Source organism: Ornithorhynchus anatinus, chromosome 4, assembly GCF_004115215.2.
Source record: "Ornithorhynchus anatinus isolate Pmale09 chromosome 4, mOrnAna1.pri.v4, whole genome shotgun sequence".
Taxonomy (NCBI): Eukaryota; Metazoa; Chordata; class Mammalia; order Monotremata; family Ornithorhynchidae; genus Ornithorhynchus; species Ornithorhynchus anatinus.
In genome coordinates this window covers 95338530-95346829 of record NC_041731.1, presented here as the reverse complement: position 1 = coordinate 95346829, position 8300 = coordinate 95338530, and positions in this window count along the sequence as shown.

Sequence of the window (8300 nt, the reverse complement as noted above, 5' to 3'; positions counted from 1 at the left end):
CCTTCTTATTTTTTACTCATTCATTCAATTGCATTTATGCATTCGTTCTTTCAGTTGTATTTAATAATGTTGGTATTTGTTAAGAGCTTACTATGTGCAGAGCACTGTTCTAAGCGCTGGGGTAGACACAGGGGAATCAGGTTGTCCCACATGGGGCTCACAGTCTTAATCCCCATTTTACAGATGAGTTAACTGAAGCACAGAGAACAGTACTTACAATGTGCAGAGCACTGTACTAAGCTCTTGAGAAAGTACAATAGGACAGTAAAAGGTGACATTCCCTGCCCACAACGAGTTCGCAGTTTAGAGCAGGGGGAGACAGATATTCTGCCACTTGTCGGCTGTGTGACTCTGGGCAAGTCACTTAACTTCTCTGTGCCTCAGTTCCCTCATCTGTAAAATGGGGATGAAAACTGTGAGCCCCACGTGGGACAACCTGATTCCCCTATGTCTACCCCAGCGCTTAGAACAGTGCTCGGCCCATAGTAAGCGCTTAACAAATCCCAACATTATTATTATTAGATATCAAATCAAATAAATAAAATGACGGACATACTTAAGTGCTGTGGGGCTGGGAGGTGGGGAAGAGCAAAGGGAGCAAGTCAGGGAGATGCAGAAGGGAGTGGGAGGTGAGGAAAAGTGGGGCTGAGAAGGCCTCCTGAAGGAGATGTTTCTTCAGTAAGGGTTTGAAGGGTGGGGGGGACAGTAATCGTCTGGCAGATTTGAGGAGGGAAGGTGCTCACTGAGCATTTAATGTGTGAGGAGCACTGTACTAAGCACTTGGGAGAGTACCTTAGAACAATAAGCAGACACATTGTCTCCTCACAAAGAACTTACACTCTTGAGGGGAGACACACATTAAAATAAACAAATAAATAAATTACAGCTACGCAGATTTTCTTGTCGGAACCTGTTCCCACGATCTCCAGGTTACTTCCCGCATTGAAGCGAGTCCCAAAGGCCTTGGGGAAGAGAGGCAAGAGAGGTAGTTAATGACCTTGCTCTAGCGATACTAGGGTAGGCAACCAAGAGAGGATAAACTCAACTCTGGCTGTGAGAAGCAGTGTGGCTCAGTGGAAGGAGCCCGGGCTTAGGAGTCAGAGGTCATGGGTTCCACTCCCGGCTTTGCCACTTGTCAGTTGTGTGACTGTGGGCAAGTCACTTCACTTCTCGGTCCCTCAGTTCCCTCATCTGTAAAATGGGGATTAACTGTGAGCCCCACGTGGGACGACCTGATTCCCCTGTGTCTCCCCCAGCGCTTAGAACAGTGCTCTGCACATAGTAAGCGCTTAACAAATACCAACATTATTAAAATGGGGATGAAGACTGTGAGCCCCATGTGGGACAACCGGATTACCCTGCATCTACCCCAGTGCTTAGAACAGTGCTCGGCACATAGTAAGCGCTTAACGAATACCAACAGTATTATTATTATTATGGGCGGGGAACATGTCTACCAACTCTGCCGTTTTGGACTCTCTCCCAACTGTTTAGTACAGTGCTGTGCATACAGTTACTGCTCCATAAATAACAACGATGAGGATATAAGGTCTGCCCTCAGTCCTACAGGGTTTAGTTATTCACTTGCCTGCGTTCTAATCCCAGTTCTGCCACTTATCTGCTGTGTGACCTTGGGCAAATCACTTCACTTCTCTGTGCCTCAGTTACCTCATCTGCAAAACGGGAATTACGGCTGTCCTGATTACCTGGCAACTACCCCAGTGCTTAGAATAGTGCTTGGCACATAGTAAGCGCTTAACAAATGCCATTATTATTATTATTTGCTTGTATCTACCCCAGTGCTTGGGGAAGCAGCGTGGCTCAGTGGAAAGAGCCTGGGCTTCGGAGTCAGAGGTCATGGGTTCGACTCCCGGCTCTGCCACTTGTGTGACTGTGGGCAAGTCACTTAACTTCTCTGTGCCTCAGTTACCTCAGCTGTAAAATGGGGATTAACCGTGAGCCTCACGTGGGACAACCCGATTACCCTGTATCTACCCCAGCACTTAGAACAGTGCTCTGCACATAGTAAGCGCTTAACAAATACCAACATTATTATTATTATTATTACATGTAGGAAGTGCTTAACAAATACCACAGTGATTATTGTCATCTCTCTAGGTTTATTCAGCTCTACTGCCCGGATATGTATAGACGATAAAAGGTTAGATATCATCACATCTTTGGACAGTCCTTGGAATCCTCTAAATTTTCTATTCCCTAACTTGGCCACTGGGCTATCGAATCCTTCCTCTTGTTAGCCAGAGAACCTCACTGGAGGTCTGATGGCCCGAAACAATTCATCGGACACTCAGCTCCTTAGCATGTGGATTGAGGCCCCCTTTCCAGCTTCTCTATTGTTAATCTAAACACTCTGCTTTCCTGGGACCACCTCTCTTCCTGCCCTCCTTTGCAATGCAGATATGCAGGTCTGAGTCTTCCCCGAGCTCCAAGTCTTCATTTACTTAGCAAGAACTACTTTTTAAAAGACCAAATTATTATACGGGCTCAAACTACACCTATTTATTTGTAATCGTTACTATTTTCAGGGGGAAAATTTCCTCAGTTTTAATTCCGGCACTAAAAATAGAATCGACTGCAGAGTAAACATAATTATTACTATTATTAGTAATGTTTATAAAGTGTTCACAGTGTGCAAAGCTCTGTACTAAGCTACTGGAATAAGTACGGGAAATTAATCTAATTGTCTCTGCAAGAGATTCACCTAAAGTAGAGGAAGACAGAGCCACTGAACAATAAAAATTTGATACAAGTAACAATTAGAAGTCCAGTTCAACACATAACATTAAAATACAAAGTAAAACAGTTCTCAGAGGGATCAGTCTTCGGTACAGGCTAGCAGTCTTTGGTTAGAAGCAGTATGGTGTAGTGGCTAGAGCATGTGCCTGGGAGTCAGAAGGTCATGGGTTCTAATCCCAGCTCTGACACTTTGCTGCATCACCTTGCACAAGTCACTTCACTTCTCTGGACCTCAGTAGCCTCATCTGTAAAATGGGTATTGAGACTGTGAGCCCCACGTGTGCTTAGTACAGTGACTGGCACACAGTAGGCACTTAACAAACACCATTATTATTATTATTATTATTACCCACACCTCAAACACTAGTTGAATTTTGAATACTAGCTAAATATTAATATTTAATATTAGATAAAATATAATAATGATGACAACTGTGTTATTTGCTAAGTGCTTGCTATGTGCTAAGCACTGTACTAAGCCCAGGGGCAGATTGATAATCAGATTGGACACAGTGTCCGTCCCACATGGTGCTCTCTAGCTAAAGAGTGGGGAGAAGAGGTTTTGAATCCCCATTTTATAAATGAGGAAACTGAGGCACAGGGAAGTATAGGGACTTGGCCGAGATCATACAGCAGATAAGGGAAGGAGCTGATAAGGGGAGGGCCTCTGACTGCACCCCTGACTGTGCTCTTTTCGGTAATAAATAGTTGGGGTAAGCGTTATATGCTTACTAGGTACCAAGCACTGCACTAAGCACTGAGGTAGGAGGTAGGTACAAGAGAATTCACTAGTCCACAATACTTCTCATTTAAAGGTAATAAATCAATCGATCATAATTATTGAGTGCCCCTTGGGTGACGAGCACTGTACCAAGCTTTTAGGAGAGTTCAAAAGCATTAGTATACATGATTCCTGATCTGCAGGGTTTACAATCTCATGTGGGAGTCAGATATTAAAATCAATTAATCAATCAATCATTGATATTTATTGAGCGTTTACTGTGTGCAGACCACTGTACTAAGCACTCGGGAGAGTACACAGAGTAGGTAGACACCATCCCTGCCCTCAAGAAGCTTACAGTCTAGCCGGGGAAGCAGACATTCCAGTAAATTACAGGAAGAAGAAGCAGCAGTCGATCGTATTTTTTGAGCGCTTACTATGTGCAGAGCACCAAACTAGGTGCTCGGGAAGTTCAGTAAGTTCAGTTCAACAGAATTGGCAGGCATGTTCCCTGTTCACAGCAGGGCATTGTAGGTGGGGAGAGTGGTCTCCCAAGACAGGAGAGACAAGATGAGCCTGTCAAAGGGCAGGGACTGTCTCTATCTGTTACCGATTTGTACATTCCAAGTGCTTAGTACAGTGCTCTGCACATAGTAAGCGCTCAATAAATACTATTGAATGAATAAATGAGCAAGGGGTCAACATCAAGAAAGTGGAGATTGAGGCACAGTGAGTTGGTGTTAAATACAGCGGGAAGTAAGGGAGTATAAAAGATACTCATTCATTCAATCAATCATATTTATTAAGTGCTTACTGTGTGCCGAGCACTGTACTAAGTGCTTGGATATGTACGTCAGTGGCTAGAACGGGGAATGAAGGACAATTAAGCAGCTGTATGTACTGAGCACTCAGTGTGTACAGAGCACTGTACCAAGTGATTGGGAGAGTACAGTACAAAAGAGTTCATTCAATAGTATTTATTGAGCGCTTACTATGTGCAGAGCACTGTACTAAGCCCTTGGAATGTACAAATTGGCAATAGATAGAGACGGTCCCTGCCCATTGACGGGCATACAGTCTAATCGCATCATTGACCACAAGGAGTTTACGGTATAGAGGCAAAGACAGAATTAAGATAAACTATCAATCAATCAATTGTAATTTTGGAGTGCTTACTGTATGCAGAGCGCTGGACTAAGAGCTTGGGAGTGGAATGCAACAGAGTTGCTAGACACATTCCCTATCCACAACAAGCTCACAGGTCTAGATGGGGAGACAGACATCAGCACAAATAAATAAATTGACAGACATATACTAAAGTGCTGTGGGGCTGGGAGGGGGGAAAGGGAAAGGGACCAAGTCGGGGCGATGCAGAAGGGAGCGGGAGATGAGGAAAAGTGGGGCTTAGTCAGGGAAGGGGGAGATGTGCCTTCAGTAAGGCTTTGAAGCAGGGGAGAGTATTCGTCTGGTGGATTTGAGGAGGGAGGGTGTTCCAGGCCAGAGGTAGGATGTGGGCCGGGGGTTGACGGCGAGACAGGCGAGATGGAGGCCAAGTGAGAAGATTAGAGAACCCAGAGGAGCGGAGTATGCGGGCTGCGTTGGAGAAGGAGAGAAGAGACCTGAGGTAAGAATAATAATGTTGGTATTTGTTGAGCGCTTACTTTGTGCAGAGCACTGTTCTAAGTGCTGGGGGAGATACAGGGTAATCAGGTTGTCCCACATGAGGCTCACAGTTAACCCCCATTTTACAGTTGAGGTAACTGAGGCACAGAGAAGTGAAGTGACTCGCCCACAGTCACAGAGCTAACAAGTGACAGAGCCGGCATTCGAACCCATGACCTCTGACTCCCAAGCCCGGGCTCTTTCCACCGAGCCACGCTGCTTCAGGGGATGGAGAGCTCTGAAGCCAATGGGGAGGAGTTTTTGTTTGATGCAGAGGTGGATGGGCAACCGCTGGAGTTTTTTGAGGCAGCTCATCCAGAGGCAGGGTGTGGGAGAGAGGTCAGGGACGAGAGAGAGAAGACTGAGGTACTTCTGGAGGAGCGAAGTGCGCGGATCGGGTTGTAATAGAAAATCATAAAGGTGAGGTGGGAGGGGACTAGGCCCAGCTGGCCGAGTGTAAAGGCTGAAGGGTGAATATCACAGGCTTCAGTTGGCAAGAAAGTGTTGAGGGGGTAGAAGGGGGCTATGAAGGGGGCTATAACCCCCAACTATTTGGGGCAGTTGGGTTCATTCATTCATTCAATCTTATTTATTGAGCATTTGCTGTGTGCAGAACGCTGTACTCAGCGCTTGGAAAGTACAATTCAGCAATAGTGACAATCCCTGCCGACACCGGACTTACAATCTACAGGGTTCTAAACCCGGCTCTGCCCCTTGTTTGCGGTGTGACCTCGGGCAAGTTCCTTCACTTCTCTGGGCCTCAGTTCCCTCATCTGTAAAATGGGGTTTGAGAGTATGACCCCCCCACGTGGGACAGGGACTGTGTCCAATCCGATTTGCTTGTATCCACCCCGGAGCTTAGTACATTGCCTGGCATGTAGTAAGCACTTAACAAATACCACCATTATTATTATTAGAGTGGTGAGATGATTAAAAAATTAATTGTGGAGGACCTCCTGGAGGAGAGACATGATTTCCAAAAGGCTTTGAAGATGGGGAAAGCAGTAGTCTGTTGGATGAAAACTGAGGAGCTGCGGGTTTTTATATCTGTAATTTATTTTTGTATCTGTAATTTATCTTTTACACTGATGGCTGTCTCCCCCTCCAGACCGCAAACACAATGTGGGAAGGGACTGTGTCTGTAATGTCATATTGTACTCTCCCAAGTGCTTAGTACAGTGCTCTGCACACAGGAAGCACTCAATAAATGTAACTGGCGACTGACAGGCAGGAAGAAAGGCCCGAGAGACAAGCAAGTACAAGACACAGTGTAGGCTACCTGGATTCATAGATAAAACTCATGACTATTACTGGTCAGTACAATTTGAGGATTCCTTACTTTTCCTCGGACTACACGGATGAGGGAATAATAATAATGATAATTGTTAAGCGCTTTACTATGTTCCAAGCACTGTATTAATCAGGTCGGACACAGTCCCTATCCCACACAGCAATCTCAGCCAGAGTAGGAGGTAGAACAGGTATTGAATCCCCATTGTACAGATGAGGAAACTGAGGTACTGAGAAATTAAGTGACTTGCCAAAGATCGCCCAGCAGCAGAGTGGATCGGTGCCTTTTCCACTGTCGATCAGTGATATTTATTGAACACTTACTGCGTGCAGAGCACTGTACTAAGCGCTCAGGAGAGTACATTACAACAGAATTGGTAGATACGATAGATAATTGCTGTGACCCGGTATTGGCATTTCTTACTACCCAGTTCAAGTCATCCAATCTCTGGCCCATGTCCTCCCGCTGTCCTGGAATGTCCTCCCTCCTCACGTCCGCCAAACTAGCTCTCTTCCCCTCTTCAAAACCCTGAGCGCTCACCTCCTCCAGGAGGTCTTCCCAGAGTGAGCCCCTCTTTTCCCTCTGGTCCCCCTCTACCCTTTACTCCTTCCCCTTTCCCCTCCTCCCCTCAGCACTGTGCTCATCTGTATATATTTTTATTCCCCTATTTATTTTGTTAATGAGGTGTACTTCCTCTTGATTCTATTTATCGTGATTATGTTGTCTTGTTTTTGTCTGCCTCCCCCAATTAGACTGTGAGCCTGTCACTGGGCAGGGATTGTCTCTTTCTGTTGCTGAATTGTACATTCCAACCTCTTAGTACAGTGCTCTGCACATAGTAAGCACTCAAAAATACTATTGAATGTTGAATCTAAAGCTGCCAGAAACTACCAACTTTATATAATTTAAGAGAACTTCCCCAATTAAGCCCTCTTTTCCCATACTGCACGGTTTAGTGGATAGGGCACGAGCCTGGGAGTCAGAAGGCCATGGGCTCTGATCCCAGCTCTGCCACATATCTGCTGTGTGACCTTGGGCAAGCCACTTAACTTCTCTAGCCCTCAGTTACCTCCTCTGGAACATGGGGATTAAGGGTGTGAGCCCTGTGTGGGACAGGGACTGTGTCCAACCTGACTAATTTATATCTACTTTAGTGTTTAGAACAGTGCTTGGCACGTAGTAAAGGCTTAACAAGTACCATCATTTTTTTTCTGCATCCCCTGTGTACTTGGATCTGTACCCTTTAAGCACTTGATAGCCACTCTGTCGATGGCCCCATATCTCTTATGTACAGATCCCTAATTTAATATCTGTCCCCTTCTAGAGACTGTAAGTTCTTTAATATTATTATTATTATTAATAATAACAACAATTAATTTGTTAAGCACTTACTATGTGCCAGGCACCGTTCTAAGCGCTGGGATATTTACAAACCAATTAGGTTGGACACAGTCCCTGTCCCACATGGAGCTCACAATCTTAATCCCCATTTTACAGATGAGGTTACTGAGGCACAGAAAAAGTGAAATGATTTGCCCAAGGTTACCCAGCAGACAAGGGGCAGAGTCAGGATTAGAAACCAGGTCCTTGTGGGCGGGGATCATGTCTTCCAGCTCTGTTATATCGTACTCTCCCAAGAGCTTAGTACAGTGCTCTGCACACAGTAATTACTCAATTAATGCCACTGATTAATTGACTGATTGATAATCAAGTGGGCGGTAGGCCATAGTACCTCTCCATTCATTTCTATATTGTTAGGTTTTTCCGAGATAAATACCCGAGTTGTATGTGTGGCTAAGGTAGAATTTTGGTCATAGAAATCACTGAGGGTAACGGGAGGAATTATTTTCTAACTTTGTATGTTACGTG